This window comes from Gorilla gorilla, chromosome 2 (genome assembly GCF_029281585.2).
Source record: "Gorilla gorilla gorilla isolate KB3781 chromosome 2, NHGRI_mGorGor1-v2.1_pri, whole genome shotgun sequence".
NCBI classification, from domain to species: Eukaryota; Metazoa; Chordata; class Mammalia; order Primates; family Hominidae; genus Gorilla; species Gorilla gorilla.
In genome coordinates, this window is record NC_086017.1 from 162,405,247 (window position 1) to 162,423,798 (window position 18,552).

General features: G+C 38.9%; 2 protein-coding genes across 8 annotated transcripts in view; one reads left to right on the forward strand and one right to left on the reverse strand.

The window, feature by feature from the left end:
• MED12L (mediator complex subunit 12L) overlaps positions 1-18,552 on the forward strand; it is a 348,784-nt gene that overhangs the window by 164,747 nt on the left and 165,485 nt on the right. The gene's annotated exons all lie outside the window — the stretch shown is intronic.
• Positions 1-18,552, reverse strand: part of P2RY14 (purinergic receptor P2Y14) — a 67,006-nt gene that overhangs the window by 37,189 nt on the left and 11,265 nt on the right. The gene's annotated exons all lie outside the window — the stretch shown is intronic.

The window sequence follows — 18,552 nt, forward strand, 5'->3', positions numbered from 1 at the left end:
CTGTATTTATTGGGAAGTATTTTTAAGTTGTAATTCACATGGTTTCAAACTAATTCCTTGAAATTAGTTGGAAAACCAAAAAATATTTGAGAGTAAAACATCTGCACGTTTCCTTCTTTCAGTACCAGGGGAGGAGGCAGGAAAGCTGTTTAAGTAGGTGTTAACTTGAGGGTCTTGATTGGTGCAGGGCAAGATAACTGTCAAATGAGAAGAGATATTGAAAGGACCCCAAGACTATGCTATCTCCTCTGGGACTTGGGGGATTTGCTCCTCTAGACTTATCCTGGTCTAGGGATGGACTTGATGCATGCCAGTACCTCTTCTACTCCATCTGTTATCCTGACACATTTCCAGCCTTGAATTGGGGCTTCTGGGTCTCCAATCATTACTCCTTGTCTTAAATCTGGTTTCACAACATTCTGTTTCTGTCCTGGGTTGTTACTTGACCCCAGTGCCTGGATATTTCCTTCTTTAACAAGTTCTTCCTGGGGATTTCTGAAATTATGCTCTGGATTAATACAGTCATAATACATCTTTCAGGAGGAAAGGCCTGAGTCTCCTATACTCCGTCTACTTGAATTCATCCAGTTTAGGGCCTATAGCATCAACTTTTCCCATTTTACCAGTTTCTTTCCTTCTGTCCTAGAGAGGCATGCTCATGATCAATCATGCCTGTTATCATTATCAAATAAAATAAAGCGAAAACCCTCAAAGCTCTTCCTTAAATGTGAATCCTCTTTATTAGCAATCATCCAATCGGTACCTTTATCTCCTTATCCAAACTTGTTGGAAATGGTCTGCATTTGCTGTCTCCACTTTCCCATTCACTCTGTAATCTAGTCCACTCTGCCTTCTGTCCTCAGCACTTATCTAGAACTGCCAAAGACCTCCTCATTGCACATTTCTCAATCCAATTGACATTTTGAAAGATTTTTTTTTGTCTTTGAGGTAGCTTTTTTGGGATTGTGGTGAAATACACATAACATTTGCTACCTTAACTATTTTTAAGTGTTCAGTGACGTTAATTACATTCACATTGTTGTGTAACCATCATCACCATGCATCTCTAGAACTGTTTTCATCTTGCAAAACTAAAATTCTGTACCCATTAAATAATAATTCTCCATTTTCCCTTGCCCCTAGTCCCTGGTAACTACTGTTCTTCTCTGCGAAGTTGACTACTCTAGCTATCTCAAAGAAGTGGAATCATACAGTATTTGTCCTTTTGTGACTGGCTTAATTCACTTAGCATAATGTCTTTAAGGTTCATGCATTTTGTAGCATGTGACAATTCATTTCTTTTTAAGACTGAATAATATTCCGCTCTATGTATATACCACATTTTGTTTATTCATCTGTCCATAGTCCTTGGGTAGCGTCCACCTTTTGGCTGTTGTGAACAATGCTGCTATGAAAGTGGGTATACAAATATCTGCTTAAGACCCTACTTTCAGTTCTTTTGGTTATGTGCCCAGAAGCAAAATTGCTGGATCATGTGGTAATCCTATGTTAATTTTCTAAAGGAATTGCTGTTTTCCATAGAGGCTGAATGAACCATTTTACGTTCCCACCAACAGTGCACAAAGGTGTCACTTTCCCCACATCCTTGCTAACACTTGTTTTCCATTTGTGTGTTGTGTTTGTTCTTTCTTTCTAGTAGTAGCCATCTTAATGGGTATGAGGCATTAAGGCAGCTTTTGATGATGATTCTCTCTGTACTACCCTTGTACCTTGTACCTTGTACCTTTCTGACACTGTTCCCTCCATGATTAAGGGCTTGCCCTCAAGTGTTGATGTTTTATGGATTCCATCCTGAGCCCCATGCTTTTGCCTTTCTCTGCCCTTGCCCTGCCCTGTTAGCACTTGTGACATCTCTGCCAGCATCTCTCACCACCTTGCACCTCTGTACACTGTTGTTCCTTGCACCTTTCTACCCAGATGCTTCTTGGGTTCTTCCTACTCCATGTGTCTCTCTCAATTTGTGATAATACCATCTACCCATTACCCAAGCTGTCAACGATTAAACACTCTGTCTCATCCATTCCTAGCCACAGTCTCCAAAGCCTGGTGATTTTTTTTTTTTATGCTTAAATATTTCTTGACTGTTATTCCCACCAAACCTCAGGTCATTTTTTGTCTGTGTTCCCTGCCTTCAATCTGCCTCCCACCCACAGGGTGTGTCCTCCACTCACCCGTGAGAGGAATCCCTCTAAAATACAAGCAGCACCGTGTCCCTTTTGTGGGTCTCTAATACTTAAAACATAAGTTCATGGTGTTTAATTCAGTAGAGTGCTCTGTGATTTGACACCTCTTCTTCCGCCACTATTTGCCTTGGTCTGTGTATCACAGCAACACTCAATTGTTTGAACTCTCTGTGAATATCTGTGGTTCTTGCCCCATTGCTTGGGCTTAAGATCTTTCCTCTGCCTAGAACAGCTCTCTGGAATAATTTCTCTTCTTTCACCTGGCTTATTCTGAATTTGAATTGCATTTAAAAAAATTTCAGCTATTTGTGTACTTGCTTCTCAGTCTTTATTATATCCACATGCCACCTGATCTGTTTATATCTGATATTTATGTACATGGAATCACCTTAAAAATTAAATGTTTACCCTCATCCTAAGTAAAAATAGCTTTGAAGTCACAGATCTTGATTCTTTTAACATACCTTGAAATTATTACATAACTGTGTAATAAATTTGTTTGAGTTCTATTTAACCTGTGTGTTTATCCCTGTGGAAACATACTACTTTCAGATGCAGTTGGCCCACCCTTTCCTATGGGAGGTTATTCCTGGACCACCCATCCCCTCCCTCCCTATGCAGGATAAACTCACCTTCCTGTGTTACCAAAAAGTACTATTAATATCTCCATTCATTCATCTTTCTATCTGTCTGTTTATCCAGTCAACCAACTAATAATTTATTAGTAACCTTCTGTATTAAATACTGTGGGAGGTACAACCAGGAGTAGTGCTTAACTTGTTTATACCTTGTGTTCCATTATTGGAACTCTAAGCTCATGGGAGTTATTCATATCCTATTGCTCAAGGTCATCGCTAAGGTCTGATTTTTCATAGAAAATAATTGCAACTTCTGGCATAAATACTGATTTTTAATTGTCTGCCAGTTGTTTCTCCCAGCTAGATTGTGTGAGTTGTTGAGAGCCAGGGCAGTGTCTTAATTTTGCATCTTTGGCACCTGATATTTTTATTCATTTAATTAAAGGAATATAAAAGTAAAGATGTGTTGCTTCCTTAATTTTCTCTTTCAAGTTTTACTTATACTTGTGTTTCTTAAATGATACTTCTAAATATGTTCATAAAGGCCAGAGTGAAAGTAAAAAAGTAAAAGTTAATATGTTCATTTTTATTTTTGAAGGCTTATGATGCATACAAATAGACTGTCTTTTGTACATATTCAGTTTGCTATGCAGGAGTAGGTTTGTTCATATGTAATCTACTAACTGCTAGAACTTATCTAGAAAACCTTGAGTAAAATGTGTGTATTTTAACCAAAACTGGTATTTGGGGTTGTGTGGATCAAACCTGGTCCAATTTTATTGATTTAAAGCAATGACTGTAGTGTTAAAAGGAGCATGTACTGCATTAAAATGACATAGGGAATGTGTATACATTTAGGAGAATATTTATTTTAAGGGAACTTGCCCTTAAAATAAATATTACATGTCGTGAGCTAAAGGGAGAAATTATGTTGCCTTAAACTAAAGTCCCTGTCTTTTGAGTTCAACACTCTTGGGAAATTGTAAGGAAAATGTATTAACAGAATCCACTAGCATGCAGCTAAGGACTTCTGGAGATCTGGGGTCATGACAGGCACCCTGTATAGTGATATAAATGTCAGTGTCTGAGATTTAAGAGCCTGTTCCGAGAAAAGCCAACAAATATGGAGAGTATATTCCTATAAATGAGTTAATTGAGAGGCACGTATACTGCACTCAAGTTTTGCACTGTGCCGGAAACCATTGACTGTCCCAGGGGCCTTCCGCTCTTACCCCTCACTCCAGTTTAGAGTGGAGCAACAGCAGCATAAGATACACATTTTAATATGGCTTAGATCATGTTCATTTCCAAACACACCTTCCGTTCTCCCTCCTCTGGCCTTTGTTGGGCCGTTTCCTAAGCCTGGCATGGGCCCTCTTAAATTTCAACTTTAGTGGAGCTTTCCTTTGTGTTCTTACTGAGAATGAATGGTTTTCCTCTCTCTGAATTCCTGTAGTGCTTAATTTAATTCTACTTAGACCACCCCTCAGGCTTTGTACTGTATCACAGATGGTGATGGCTGTGTCTTCTGATTTTTTCTTTTTTTGTGAGGGGGTGGGTGGGTATTTTGCTGATGTTGCCCCAGTCTCATTCATGGAGTCATTTGGCTTGTCTGGGGAATGGGGTGGGGCAGGTGACTTTTTTGCAGCCTCTCTCATCCATATTGCCAGGCGGTCCAGGATTACTTTCTGGGCTTGAAACATTGTCCTTTTGCTGAGAGCAATCCATGGACACCTGACTCCTAAGACTTAGCTCCACTGAAAAAGGTCTTTCATATCCAAGAAGGTCATTTAATTTAATCAGTGAGGACCTCCACTACTTTTTTTTTTCTTCTTCTTCTAGTCCAAGGAATGGATACGTTTGATATACCTTCTTTTTGTTTTGATTTTTCCTTGTTTTTTTTTTGTTAATTTAAACTTTTAAGATTTATCAAAGTTATGCATTTGTGTATTTTAAGAAACAATTTAAAAAAACATATAATGAAAAAAATAGAAGTCCATACCCTTTTCTTATGCCCTGGTAGCCAACTCTTTTTCCTTTTAGCTATTTCCTTTCAGCCACCTCTTTTTCCTTTTAGCTATTTTTAGGTATTAGTGCCTGTATTTCTTATGTAACTGGAGGTTCTTGGCTTTTGATAGTGTCTGTTGACTTCCTTGTGTGGAAGATGAGGATTTAGCTCACTGTGCACGTTTCCCTTTACCAGATAATTATGTCCACAATTTTTGGATAAATCAGCATCTTTCATTCACATAACTAGAGCTATATGAGTATTATTTATAGCAGAGGCTTAACATTTACGTTTGAAGGATTGCAACTCCCTAATTTCATCTAGTGACCAGGGGAAACCTTGCTGTCTTGGTCTAATGAGGGTAGGCTTCCCTCTGGGTTCTGCCTGCCCATTTTCCCATTTATAATTAGTTGAGATATGTAAACATGCTATATAAATGTTAGCTCTTATTATTTCAATATTATAATTTGAACCAAACCTTATTTAATCTAGTTCTTAGCTATACGTGTATGTGTAAGCTTAAAAGTACTTTTGTGAACAGCTGCATTTAGAGAGAAATGTGAAGTCCAAGTGCATGTTTATGCATATGATAAAACTTTTGCAGCATAGATGCTTCTTAGCGTTACAACTCAACAGGCAGAGGAGATTTGTGTTGACAAATGTGCTTGTTATTAATAACTTTGTGTTACATTTCACCGGAGAGACCTTCTAGCTTACCAGTTTTAGGCATTTTGCTTTTGGCAGGTTGCAATTATTGCTGTCTTATAAATGTCACATACATGATATATATACACACTTCCAAAACTGTGTTTTTCATTCTTGTCGGAATAGTTGAGACTTGTCTGCTACCAAAAGTCTAAGTCAGATTCTGATACTTTGCCTTGCTGCTCTTTTTTTTGTAGTTTTCCCAGAAACTTTATATTATACTTAACAATATAAATATAGTATTATACTCATAATAAGTGAGGCCTTTGCTTGTATTCATTTAAAAATGTAGAGAAGCGCTTAAAAGATAGGAACTTTCGAGTCACAAATAGGCAGGCTGAGGATTGGCTTATGGAATTGATGAAGCTGTTGGGAGACCAATTTCATGTAAGAAGGAGCAATCTGAGGATAGAACTATCAGCCATATAACAGGGGATGTGAGAGGGATACAGTGACTTCCATTTGTTGTAAAAATGCTGTTTTGGGATATACTAATGGGTACCCTTCATGTGTGACATGCAGTGTGACTTAAATATCTACCTTAGCTTTTGCCATAGTTCAAAAGTTGGGGGAGGGAGTTTCTAGATAATGAGCATCCAGTAGAGTAGACAGAAAGTCCACGGCAGTTAAATTGCTCAGCAGAAAAGGCCAGGGGGAGGGGGCTGGGGGTGCGGGCAGGCGGTTTGGGTATAAATGCCCACCAACTGTGGTTCTGCCATGGCTGGGGAGGAGGGTCTGTGCTGCTATGGGCCTTTTCAGACATCTCTAACTGAACACACGCGATTTTTCCTGCAGTTTCCCTTCTATAGTGGAGCTTAGAAAGTCTTGTCAAAACTGGCCCCTGAGATGAAACCTTTGGCCATCTTAAGCTAGTGTTTTATCCAGAACAAATGAAGAAAAAATACAGCGAACTTGTTTACTCCAGCATAGAGACAAAGTCAGGATTAGATTAATTGTGATTCTTTGCAGTTAATGCTACATAACGTGGCATATGGAGTTAAATTTGGATATAAAAGCCAGCAGCACTGCCTCGTATAAACCAGGAGACCTCAGGCTGGTTATGTAATCTCTCTCAATCTGTTTCCCCATCTGCAAAAAGAGTCTAGTACTACCTGCACTATTAAAGTTGTTGGAAAGTTTAAATCACGTAAGGTGTATTTTCTTACTATAATGCCTAGCTCTAAGGTCAGTAAATGGTAGGGTCTCTTTTTACTATGACAGGCTAATTGTTCCTTTACAATGCTTTCAAAACTGCATTGTTCAACATATGCTAGATAGAAATACAGTGCTATGCTTTGTGTTTTTAATGAATGTTAATTGTTGTGGAAAGAGCCAAATTTGAGTAGGTCTTTGACCCAGCCACTGTGGTTATAGGAAGGCTCTTTTAGATACATAGCAATACATAACTCATGGAAAGTATTTTCAAATTATAAATATAATACAAGAGGAAATAAGATCTCATATGCAGTACCCTGGTAAACTCAAACTATTAAGGATGGGGCACACATGATGGAGTGCTTCTCGGAGCTTTACATTTTTGCCTCAACATGCCTAAGGTAATAGGAGATATTCTCATCTGTGCTTTACTCTGTGGTCTCAGTAAGGAAGGGATGGAGACACATCCAGGATCAACCAGAGCTGGTGGTCTTTCCCTTGGCCCCCATTGCCAGTCCCACCCTGTCTCCACAGGGAGTGTGAATGAGGATGGCTCCATCTTTCTTCCCTCTTGTCAACCACAGAAATTAGGGTTTTGCTATTTTTTTCCTAATGTAGGCAAAACATGTGGTCCTAAAGTACCTCTCCATTGCCAGAAATCACAACAGACTGCTGTCCTACAGGAAAGACAAAAGCTTATTACACTAAAGATGAGTTTCTCGTATTTTAAGATCTAAGAGATGCTAAATAATAGTAAAGGCAGGAAACATTTATTTTTCTTAGGTAAGGAGAACAAAAACTCATACAAGCAGAGCATTTTGTTAATATTTTGTTAGTTCAGCTGACTGGTTATTAATCCAGTCTGTTTTTTTTTTTCTTGGTGGGAAATGACAGAGGTTTTTTTTTGTTGTTGTTTTTTTTTAAATGGGTCATGGGGAAAATAATGTTTGAATTTGCTAAATAATCTCTTGCCATTTGCCAAATCAAATATCACTTATCAAGTCCACATATGAAGTATGTATGGTTTGCCAGGAGTTAGGATACTTAACCCTGTATTATTAGAAGCACATAGATTTGAAAACAACAGAAAAGCAGCACGATACAGCTGCTTCTGAGATACAAGAAATGGTGTAGTTTTAAAAAGAAATGCTTATGAGAGATTTTAGACATTTTTGAGCTGTTAAGTTTTCTAGAACCATTTGGAATGATTTTGAAGTGACCTCGCCTGGAAAACATATTTATGTAGTTTCTTTTTCTGTACCATTTATTCTTCAACTTCAGTGTAATTCTCAGTTTACTGTATGCCAGTTGGCATGTTGTAGTTTAAATATTTTCAGAACCTTTCCACTGCATATTAATCTCTTAGACAGTTGAAACATTTGTTGACCTGTAGTCCTGTTTTTTAAATTTTTTATGTGAGAAACAATATATCTGAATGATTAAGAGCATTGTCTCCAGAATAGATTGCCTTAGTTAGAATACCGGCTGAGTTACACATTAGCTTTTTGTCATGGGGCACATTACTTAACCTCTGTGTGCTTCAGCACCCTCATCGTTAGAAGAATCTGTACAAAAGTGATTATAATATCTACTTCAGAATACTGTTGTGAGGAATATTGTTCTGTATGCCTGGCACATAGAAGAGAAAAATAAATATTGTCTGTCATCAGTATTATTTCGTATATGGAGAACTGAAAAGAGCTTCAAGATTTGCATTGTGTGGGCTTTCATACCATCTTTAAGAGATGATTTTTTGGAGAAAACATGCTTTTGAAATTCAGTTTAAACATGGTATTTATGGAGCTATATCTCACAACAGTTTTCCTCTGGCTTACATTTTAGACCACCTTTTGTTCAAGTGTCATGTGGACCACTTGGCTTAGATGAGAGTCACACAAATTTTTATATTCCAAGTTCCTCCTTCTCTCTCCCTACTACAGCCTTTGAATGGCAATTAATATTGCTGCTTCCTTCCCCACCTTCCCCCTCTAGCTTCTTTTAGGCATTTTGTAAATAGATAACATAAGAAACAATTTGTTCTGGCCACAAGTTCAGTTTTTCTGGCATAAAGCTGTATTTATTTTTGGTATTCCTGATTAGTAAAGGTGGAAGCCCAGTATCTATACCATTCCAATCTGTGGGTCCCTGAGTTGCTCCAAGGCATTTACAGGCAAACTCCCGGGATTCATTTTCTTCCACAGGCCCAAAGTGGGAGTTCCGATATGGTATGAGACCACTGTGAGATGGATTAGAAAGATCTGGAAGCTAGATGGGAACTAGCTCGGGCATATTCAAGTACTCTTGACCCTCACAATTGTTGCTTTCTAATATAATTTCACTAGTTCTTCCCACTTTCTTTAATTCTGTTTGTTGTCTTGTTGCTGACAAAATAATTTTTAGTACTTTCTAATGTGGTCATTGTGTGTAAACCAGGTGAAGAAAATTTTCTGTTATTTTCTTGAAGAATAAAATAAAAAGACCGATTCATGAAATGCTATCTGAGGCTGGCCCTGGGTTAAATTCCAGGGTATCCCTTGCAACAGAACAATGAGAATTTTCACATTCTTAGCTGTTTTTTTGAATGACTGCTAAATCTCTAGGGCTGTGGTGCATCCTGAGGAACTTGGGGATTTTCCTTTTCTACCTTTGTTCACTTTAGATCTAGCCTCAACAAATAAACGTCCTTGGGCTTTTTAAGAGTCCAGCCTGATCAACATGGTGAAGCCCTGTCTCTACTAAAAATACAAAAAAATTAGCCAGGTGTGGTGGTGCATGCCTGTAGTCCCAGCTGCTTGGGAGGCTGAGGCAGGAGAATCGCTTGAACTTGGGAGGTGGAGGTTGCGGTGAGCTGAGATCGTGCCACTGCACACTCCAGCCTGGGCGACAGAGCAAGATTCTGTCTCAGAAAAAAAAAAAAAAAAAAAAAAAAAAAAAAAAAAAAGTCCTTCAGGGTCAGGTCTTTGCCTACTCTAAGGTAGAGGAGGCTTTGTGGATGGGAGCTGTGGATTCAGGTTGTGTGTGCTGTAGCCTCTGCAGGCTTCGCCTTTGCCACCTGTGAAATGGTGCTGATAAGTGGTGCTGCACACACATATGTAATATATATGTATTTACTATTAGCAATAAATCAAATTTAATTTTTAAAAGCATTTGGGAAATGACATATTTTAAATATACTGGAATAAGGAGAACCTTTTTTAACACATGGACTGAAAGGTTCACCTAAGGTGGTGCCTCTGCATATTTCAACTCTTTGTGTTTGATTAGTTATCCTGCTGTAGGATTACGGCCACACAACTCTCTGAGAACAATGGTTTTTGTGAGGTGCTATCAACCTCTGGCTTTCCTTCAGAAATAGGCACTCCTTTTGAACTATGCTATAAGCCTTTAAGATTTAAGGAGGAATTTTCTGATCTGAGGTACAGAACCCCAGGAAATACTTTCAGTGAGATTTTATTCAACAAATGCTTAACCAGTACTGATTTGGATAGGGTGATCTTCTAACTTATTAGTCAACCTGGACACTTTTGAGAATGAAAAGAGGACTTAATTACATGGGGACAGCAGGAGTGAACTGGGGTATGTGTTCACCCTAAGAATAAGTAGACACTGGATAATCAGAATAAACTTTTCAAATACTAAAAATTTTTTTGCAAGCTCAGGTCTTTATAAACATCTTAAAATGAGCCTCAAGATAGGTAGGTTTTACTTTGTCCCTCTTTGCAGTGAATGCTACTATGTGCAAATTTATTGAGCTTCTACTGTGTATAAATACTCTGTGTTAATCTTTCAGAGAATTCTTCCGCTTAAACGAGCTCATAGCATTTCCAAACAAAAGTTTAGAGTCCTGGTTTATAGTTCTTGCCCTAGTGCATTCTTTTTTCACTCTGTTTATTCTATTTTAAAGCTGATTCCTTCATGACGTCTCTGACTGTGTTAGTTCATCCTGTTCTGTCCTTTCTGTAATCCTTGTATTTTAATTCTAAGTTTGGAAACCAATCCCCTTTTGGTATGTGGTAAATATTTTTTTCATGTGATACATAAAAGATTTGTAGGCATTGTGAAGTGGGGAGCTCGGGTTATTTTCTGTTTTGTTTTTGTCAACCACAGCATTCAGCTCACTGCTGGGGATATGGTGGTGGGTGGGACTGGGGACACCATTGGTGGGCTTAGGGTAGCAGATCATGAGTGTGTTTCAGTTGTGGAAAGAATGAGGGCTAGTAAACTTAATGGACACAGTGTTTAAAAATAAAGAAAAGAGCCGCAACGTCACCTTATCTAGCCTAATTAAATTGTATGGACTTCCTGTTAAGAGTTGATACAGCCAAAATGCATTATGAACTTATGTTAACCTCTCATTTCCTTCTTAATCTAGGTCTACTAATATCTTTTAAAAGCCAGTTTTTGTTGTTGTTTGTTTTTTGAGACAGGGTCTTGCTCTGTTGTCCAGGCTGGAGTGAGGTGGCATGATAGTGGCTCACTGCAGCCTTAAACTCCTGGGTTTAAGCAATCCTCCCATATTAGCCTCCCGAGTAGCTGGGACTACAGGCGTGTACCACTGTGTCCAGCTAATTTTTATATTTTTCATAGAGATAGGGGTCTCAGAATGTTGCCCTGGTCGGTCTCGAACTTCTGAACTCAAGTGATCCTCCTGCCACAGTCTACCAACATGCTGGAATTACAGACCTGAACCACTGCACCTGGCCCTAAAGCTGGTTTTTAATGACATTTTACATAAGTACAGCTCAATGCTGACCGGCTTTGTTTCCCAGTTTTCTGAGGTTTGTAGGTATTTGGACCTAGTCTTTAAAAGATAAATAACTGTATTTATTCTTGTAAATAACTGTAGTCTTTTTTTTCTCTTCAGAATACTGTTCCTGCTTTAGTTGTACTCAGACTAAATTATACTCAAAGCTGAGACGTCTCCAGTAAAGTCAACATTTATCTTTATCTTGACGGCGTCACATCCATTTTTCTGGCCTTCCAGTTTCCATCTCCCCAGACTGATTTCCTTGATGGTGTGGATGTGTATGGTGTCTTTGGTTCTGTGTGTTGCAGAGCAAGCATGGCCTGAGGATCCCTGTGTGTTTAACAATGGAATGTCATCGGCTTTTGTTTTTTTGGAGGGGAAGCATCTTGATTTTCAGGGCCATGTTTATTTATGCATTTAATTCTGAAATAAGAGGGGGTGCAATTTTATAAACTAAATTATACTCTTCCCCATTCTCTTTTGGAAATGCCCATGAATGAGACAGATTAGAGAGGTATTTTGCATGAACGAATGATGGAGAGACCAAAAAAAAACCCCAAAAGGCAGAGGTGGAGATACATTCACAGCCACTGTTTTATCCTAATATCAAAGCTAGTTTCTAATCTAATAGGATATAAGGAATATGATAAATATTTGCAGGATTGAACTGATAGTCAAGTGTAGCCTACCTGGAATTGTGGAGGGTAGGAGGGCTGGTGGCCATGGCTTGCTAGGTAATTCATGGGTAAGTAATGGAGAAACAGCCATTAGTTTTCATACATTACTTCTGTTAGAGAGGTTGGTTGCTTATCTTCAGAATAAAGTAAAAATGCCCACATAACTCCTTAAGCTGGTGGTTCTCAAAGTGTGGTTCCTGGGCCTGGATCAGCATGACCTGAGAACTTGCTGGAAATACAAGTTACCCAAGACTCCCAGACACCTCCATTCCTGAAACTCAGCCTCTGGGGAGGGGTCCATTGGTACGTGGTGTTTGTTTTGTTTTGTTTTGTTGTGTTTTGAGACAGAGACTTGCTGTGTCATCCAGGCCGCAGTGCAGTGGTATGATCTTGGCGCACTATAACCTCCACCTCCTGGGTTCAATACATTCTTGTGCCTCAGCCTCCCGAGTAGCTGGGACTACAGGCGTTCGTCACCATGCCTGGCTAATTTTTTTGTATTTTTAGTAGAGACGGGGTTTCACCACGTTGGCCAGGTTGGTCTTGAACTCCTGACCTCAAGTGATTGACCCGCCTCGGCCTCCCAATGTGCTAAGATTACAGGTATGTGCCACTGCACTCAGCTGAAGGGGTAGATGTTTTAACAAACATGTTAAAGTTTGAGAATCACTGTTAAAACAACTATTTTTTAATAGCTTTGGGTTATGAATACCTTTCAGAATTTATTGAAAGTTAGATAGCTAGAAAAACGTACAGACACATTTTATACACTAGCAGGGAATTCATGAACTCTCCTGATTAAGTCCCCTGTTATAAAGGAAACATTTTGGTTTCAGGATGTATCCCATCAGAAGTATTAGATTTTAAGTCACACTAGTGATAGTTTGAATTTGAGAATTTGATTATTGTTCATCTCCAGTAGCATGAGTAGCCCTGGACTGTGGTTTGCCCCCAACTTTTTGTCGGAAGAATTCGCACACTGAGGTATCTCCAGACATTAATGCTGGGCCCTGTGGTGAATGTAAACATGGTACCTATGGGGTGGCCCTGACACCTGGCTGGCAACAGTGGGTGCCTGCTTGCACAGCCATAGACTTTACATAGTTCAGCCTTTTGGAGGTCCCCGTGCCAGCCACTGTGAAGGAAATTTGGTGAGGCCTATGTTAAAAGCTTAGTTTGTATATGTGTTTTTTAAATTTACTAAGGGATGCATGGGCAATGTAAATACATTAGAAAATACAGAAAAGTAGAAAGCAGAAAATTAAAATCACTGACAGATTTATTCTTGGGTAACCAGTTATTTTGTTGCAAATGGTAAAATGCACTAGGAAGATAACAGAAATAATAGTAAGACTTACTGAGTTTTTATTGTATGCCAGATACTGTTCTAAATTCCTTATTTATATTAACTCATTAAAACCTGATAGCTTCTATATAAAGTAAGTCCTGTTAACGTCTCCTCAGTTAAATGATAGAGGGCAGTAAGGCTTGGTGAGGTTAAGCATTTTGCCTGAAGACACGTAGCTGGTAAGGATTTGAGTTGAGGCAGGGGAAGCCATAGTTCTCTAGGGCATCTTAACATGTACCCTCTGCTGGTCTTTAGGAGGAAGAGAAAACACTGCAATGAATGACTGTTGCGTGGGGTGGCACTGGGGAAGAGACCCGTGTAGGAGTACATGGGGTTGACGAGTGAGGATTAGGACATGTCTGCATGGGCGAAGTGGGTGCAGAGATGGATCAACAGCTGAGGAGTGTGCACAGGCCCTGTGCTTTTAGGATGGCCCAGCACCCTTTAGTGATTTGGCTAATCAGCCTCACCTTCAACTATCTTCCAGTTGTTTGTCATCAGCACGTGAAACTGCTGAAATAATGCCGGCTGAGTGGACCTCCCCAGAGTGTCTTAAACTTGTGAGCATCTGTTTCATTTTAAACTGGATAACATTGCATTATTACAAACATGTGGAACCAGAAGGAAATGTACAAATGTGGTGTTCACAATTTGCTATCATAGTGAAGGCTGACAGAATTATCATCAGTCACTGAGCCTTTAAATAACATTTGTTTGTAAAGTTGTTTTGTTCTTTGATTTTGAGTTTAATGCCAACTTGGGTCATATCAACTTTCCAAAATATCATGAGCTTTGCGTGTTTTATCGTTAATTTAATTTTCCTTGAAATTATTTCCCAGAACATCAAATGGAAGTTTTAAATTTTTTAAGTGTTATTTGAAAGAAACAATCCAAGAACAAATTGATTTAACATGTTCAGTGAATAAGGACTCATCTCTAAGAGATTAATGTAATATAGAGATTAAGAATGCAGGCTACAGGGTTGGAATTCCTGGATTCACGTATCACCCCCCCCCCCCCCCCCAACTTATCAGCTCTGTGACTCTTGGTAAAATACCTAACTCATCTGTTAAATGGTAATAATTCTCTTTACCCCATAGGGTTGTGGTAAGAGTGAGACAATACAAAGCAGTGTTGAAGTCAGTGCAGGGTAAAGTGTGGCACAGCCTTCAGTTAATGTTAGGAATTGTAGAAAGGCAGATAATGATGGACAGAGGCTGAGATCTCTTACCACCACTCCTTCCCTCTCCCCTACCCACTTAACAGTATATCATGGTGACTTTTCCATTTCAGTTTTTAAAGTTCTGCCTTTTTCTTTTGAGTAGTTCTACTTCATTTCACTGAAGAAAAGAATCATAACCATTTTTCTGTTACTGGACATTTGGGTTATTTCATTGTTCAGTGTTTAAAGATCTCTGTACTTGTATTTCCTTGTTCCCTCCCACATTCCCCTAAAATCTTTGAAGGTTGTGTTTTGAGGTTGGTCTTCAGTACAGCTGCTGTAATTGATTTCATTATTTTGTAAGCACTTGTTTGCTGTGACATCAAAAGGAGTTTGTGCTCACTTAGCATAAAATTAATTATTGGACATGCCATCTTTTAAATGGAAGAACTGAACTCTTCTCATGAGGGCAGTAGGAGTGTATTTTGTCAGTTAGGAAAGAAGAAACTGCTTAAGAGCTTTTATTGAAAACGCCTTATGGCCTGTCTTAGAAATTCAAACCTGAGCTCATTAGTTGGTTTATGATTGTGTAAAGCACACATCTCTAAGATAACCATAACCCTGTATGGAGAGTTTTCTCATTTATAGTTGATGGGGTTTCTTTCCCCTGAAATTGTTTCCCTCAAATTGCAGTTTAATTTGTGTATTAAAAACTGCTCTGTCATAATCAATGCTGGGAGCAGGAGCCTCCTGTGACCTTCCTGCCTGTGCCCCCTACCCCAGCCAGCTGCAAGAAAGAGCTCTAAAAACACAAATTAAATCTTGCTACTCCCTTGCTCAGACCCACCCAGTGCGTGTGTGTGTATGTGTGTGTGTGGTCTCATCACACTTAGAAAACATCCAGAGTTTGGTCATGGCCTGCATGGCTCTACATGACCAGCTGGCCCTGCCTGGTTCTCTGACTGTACCTCCTGTGGCCACTGCCTTGCCCTTCTCTTGTAGCCACACTGGCCTTCTTGCTCTTGCTCCTCCGTTTCAAAGATAGCACACCCATCTTCTCCATTTGCTCTTTCTCCCTCTTTGTCTCCCTTATTTCTGTTCTGATCTCTCATCTTCATGATGATTTCTTCCTGTCACCCTATTTTCCAGAACTCGCCATTATGTCCTGCCTCCAGCCTGCTAGATTATTCTTCAGTGCAGAACCACTTGTTATGCTGTGTGTCGCCAGCACCTAGAGCAGTATCTGGCACAGTGGAAGTATTCAGTTAATAATGGTTGAGCCAAAGAAGGAATAAACAAAGGGGAGCTACTCGTAGAATATAATGTACGATGCTCTATTCTGAGACTTTAAATAGTCATCATGGAAACTGAGTAGATCTTTTGGCTTTTAAAGTTAAAGAGATCAGGAAAATAAAACTGTTCAGTTTATTTTTCCCAGCACAGACGTGGAATTTCTGAGAATTTTTTAAAAAGCAGAAGTTTCACAGACTGATTTCTCTTTTTTGAGTATCATTATCTTCTGTTTCTTTACTCTTATATTTGTGTCTTACACCATGAGAGCCTTTTCGAGTCTTTATTCTCAGCTGCCCACTTGCCGGTCACTGCCATCATCCTCCCTATCTCCTCTCAAATCACTGATGACAGATTTTCAGTTATATTCAGGGTTTCTCCCTAAGAAAATAGGCAGTACCCTACAGCAGGCTCATCATAAGAATATTCCTTTTTATATGGAGGAATCTGAGTAGGTTTTAAAATGTTTCTTGGCTGGCTTCTGGCAGTCCTCATAGGCCTTCTAGGGGTTCCAGGGAGATGGATGGTGTCCCCATCTCAGCCTCACCAAGAGTATAGTATTTCTGGTTCTGTCTTATGTATTGGTAAGATTGTGTTTGTATAAAAAAATTTCTCCCTGCAAATTAAAGTCAGAACACCTATGAAATTGGAAGGGTCTCTTGGTCCTTTTCAGGGAATCATGGAAAGGCTTGGAGCAGAGTCTTGCGGCCCTGAGAATTGAAGATGGCAGGCAAAGGGCATCAGTGCTGGGCAAGTCTGACTAGTTCTGGTTCAAAGAGGCATTTAACTGTTGTCTGTGCCTTCAAGTCGCTCAGTTACAAGAGTTCCTGAGCTACTGACCTAGATTCGACTTGGCAGTGTGCACAGGTGCCCTTGGCTTTGCTGCCATCTTTCCCCTTTCAGTTCCCCTTTCTCCTTAGTGCTTTTGTTTGCAGCACAACGTTGTTACGGCAACTTTATGCTAATGATGCTCCTGCCTCTGTGCCTTTGAGGAAGGCTCATCTGATTTCTGTTAAATAAGTAGATTTCCCTTCATGACCTCAATTTCCAAGGTATTCAACATCTTCTATTAAAATGAGAACATGAACTTATCAAAGCCAAAACGTTAACAAATTCGTGAAATATTTGAACCCTATCACTGCATGTATCTGGAAATCTCAAACAGAAGAGACTTTTAGGATCACATTTACAGTATCATCCAGATGGAAAGCAGTTTATTGTTGAGCGAACGAACTTAACATTAAACACAGGTTGCCTAGACTCTAGACATTTTTAAAATTATATTTTTACAGAAGCAGTTGTATAATAGTGCAGTCCTTTTTAAAAATCCCGTTTCAATTTTGACTTCCACCTTAGCATTAGCTATAAGAGATGGGGGTTGCTGTCTTATTTTCCTTGAACATTCTTTCCTATTCTAGTACTTTGAAGATTTTAAGTAAATGAAGGAGTGGATGAGCAAGTGATATGAACATATCAGTGGAAAGGAACTCCAGCCATGGGAGGAAAGCTTTGGGACTTGGGGGCTTGGCACAGGGAAAAATAAAGCATACATGCAGGAAATAGTTAGCTCCCTGGTAAGAAGAAAGACTAAGGTCAGAGCAAAAAAGTGCTGTAGATGTCCTACGAAGGGAAAACTTCCTTCTCCTGGGAAGGAATTGGTATGCTCTCATGCCCAGCATGTTGTAGGATTCTGTAACTTTTATAAACCCCCACCTTCACATGAAGTCAATCCATTCTGTCCTGGAGTGTTTTCAGTATGGTTTAAAATGGATTTTATGGGATGTTTGGATTTACTTTATACATAGTGTTGACAAATTACATCCATAATGTAAAGTACAAAAGACTTTTTCCTAATTTAAAATTGTCTGGGCAGCTCATTCTAGAGTTCATTTCTTGCATGTTAGAACTCCTTACATTCTTGAAGTGAAGTTTATTTTGACTGTTACAGGAACTATTAACTAAACACTTCATGGAAGATGTGACTTATGACAGTATTCCTTACTGGGAGATTTTTGCTTTCTTTATTCTTTTTGACCTTTGGCTGTGAAAAGGATTGTACATTGTCATTTAGAAAGGCATAACAATAATGAAGTGCTATTAAGGAAATGGTAGTCATTGAAATACTTCATGAGAAAAGGAATTTAAGTGTATAATATAATCAAATTTAAGTAGCTAATCACAAATCCCCTTTTCTTTTTAGAAAGAAATAATATCAAGGTTATATGATACTTTCTCTTTTTTCACCCTACATTCTAAGCCACTATTGAGTATCCCTGAAATGTTAGCTTGTGAATCTGGGTAATTGTTAAAAACAGAAAAGTGCAAGCTACAAATGAGAGCCTCGGTCCTTGCTTAGATGTAAATAGTTTTCCTATGAATTTAAAACATTTTTTTAAAGCCACCTAAATCCTATAAAATAATGCCAGTGTTTCAGGCTATAGAAAATGTCTCTTGAGAGTAATATCTTGTAACATGTATTACTTATATATATAAGTCAGTTTTCAACAGAGCTGCTGTGAATTACTGTTTTATGGCCTAATTCATTAAAAAGAATTGCCTAATTGTGGTGTAGAAACTTAGACACTAAGGCAGAGTAATAAGAAAGGAACCTTGCTAAACATGGAGCGTGTTTTGGCTGAATAATATCAAGGAAACAGCTGTCAAAATACAGTGTTTGA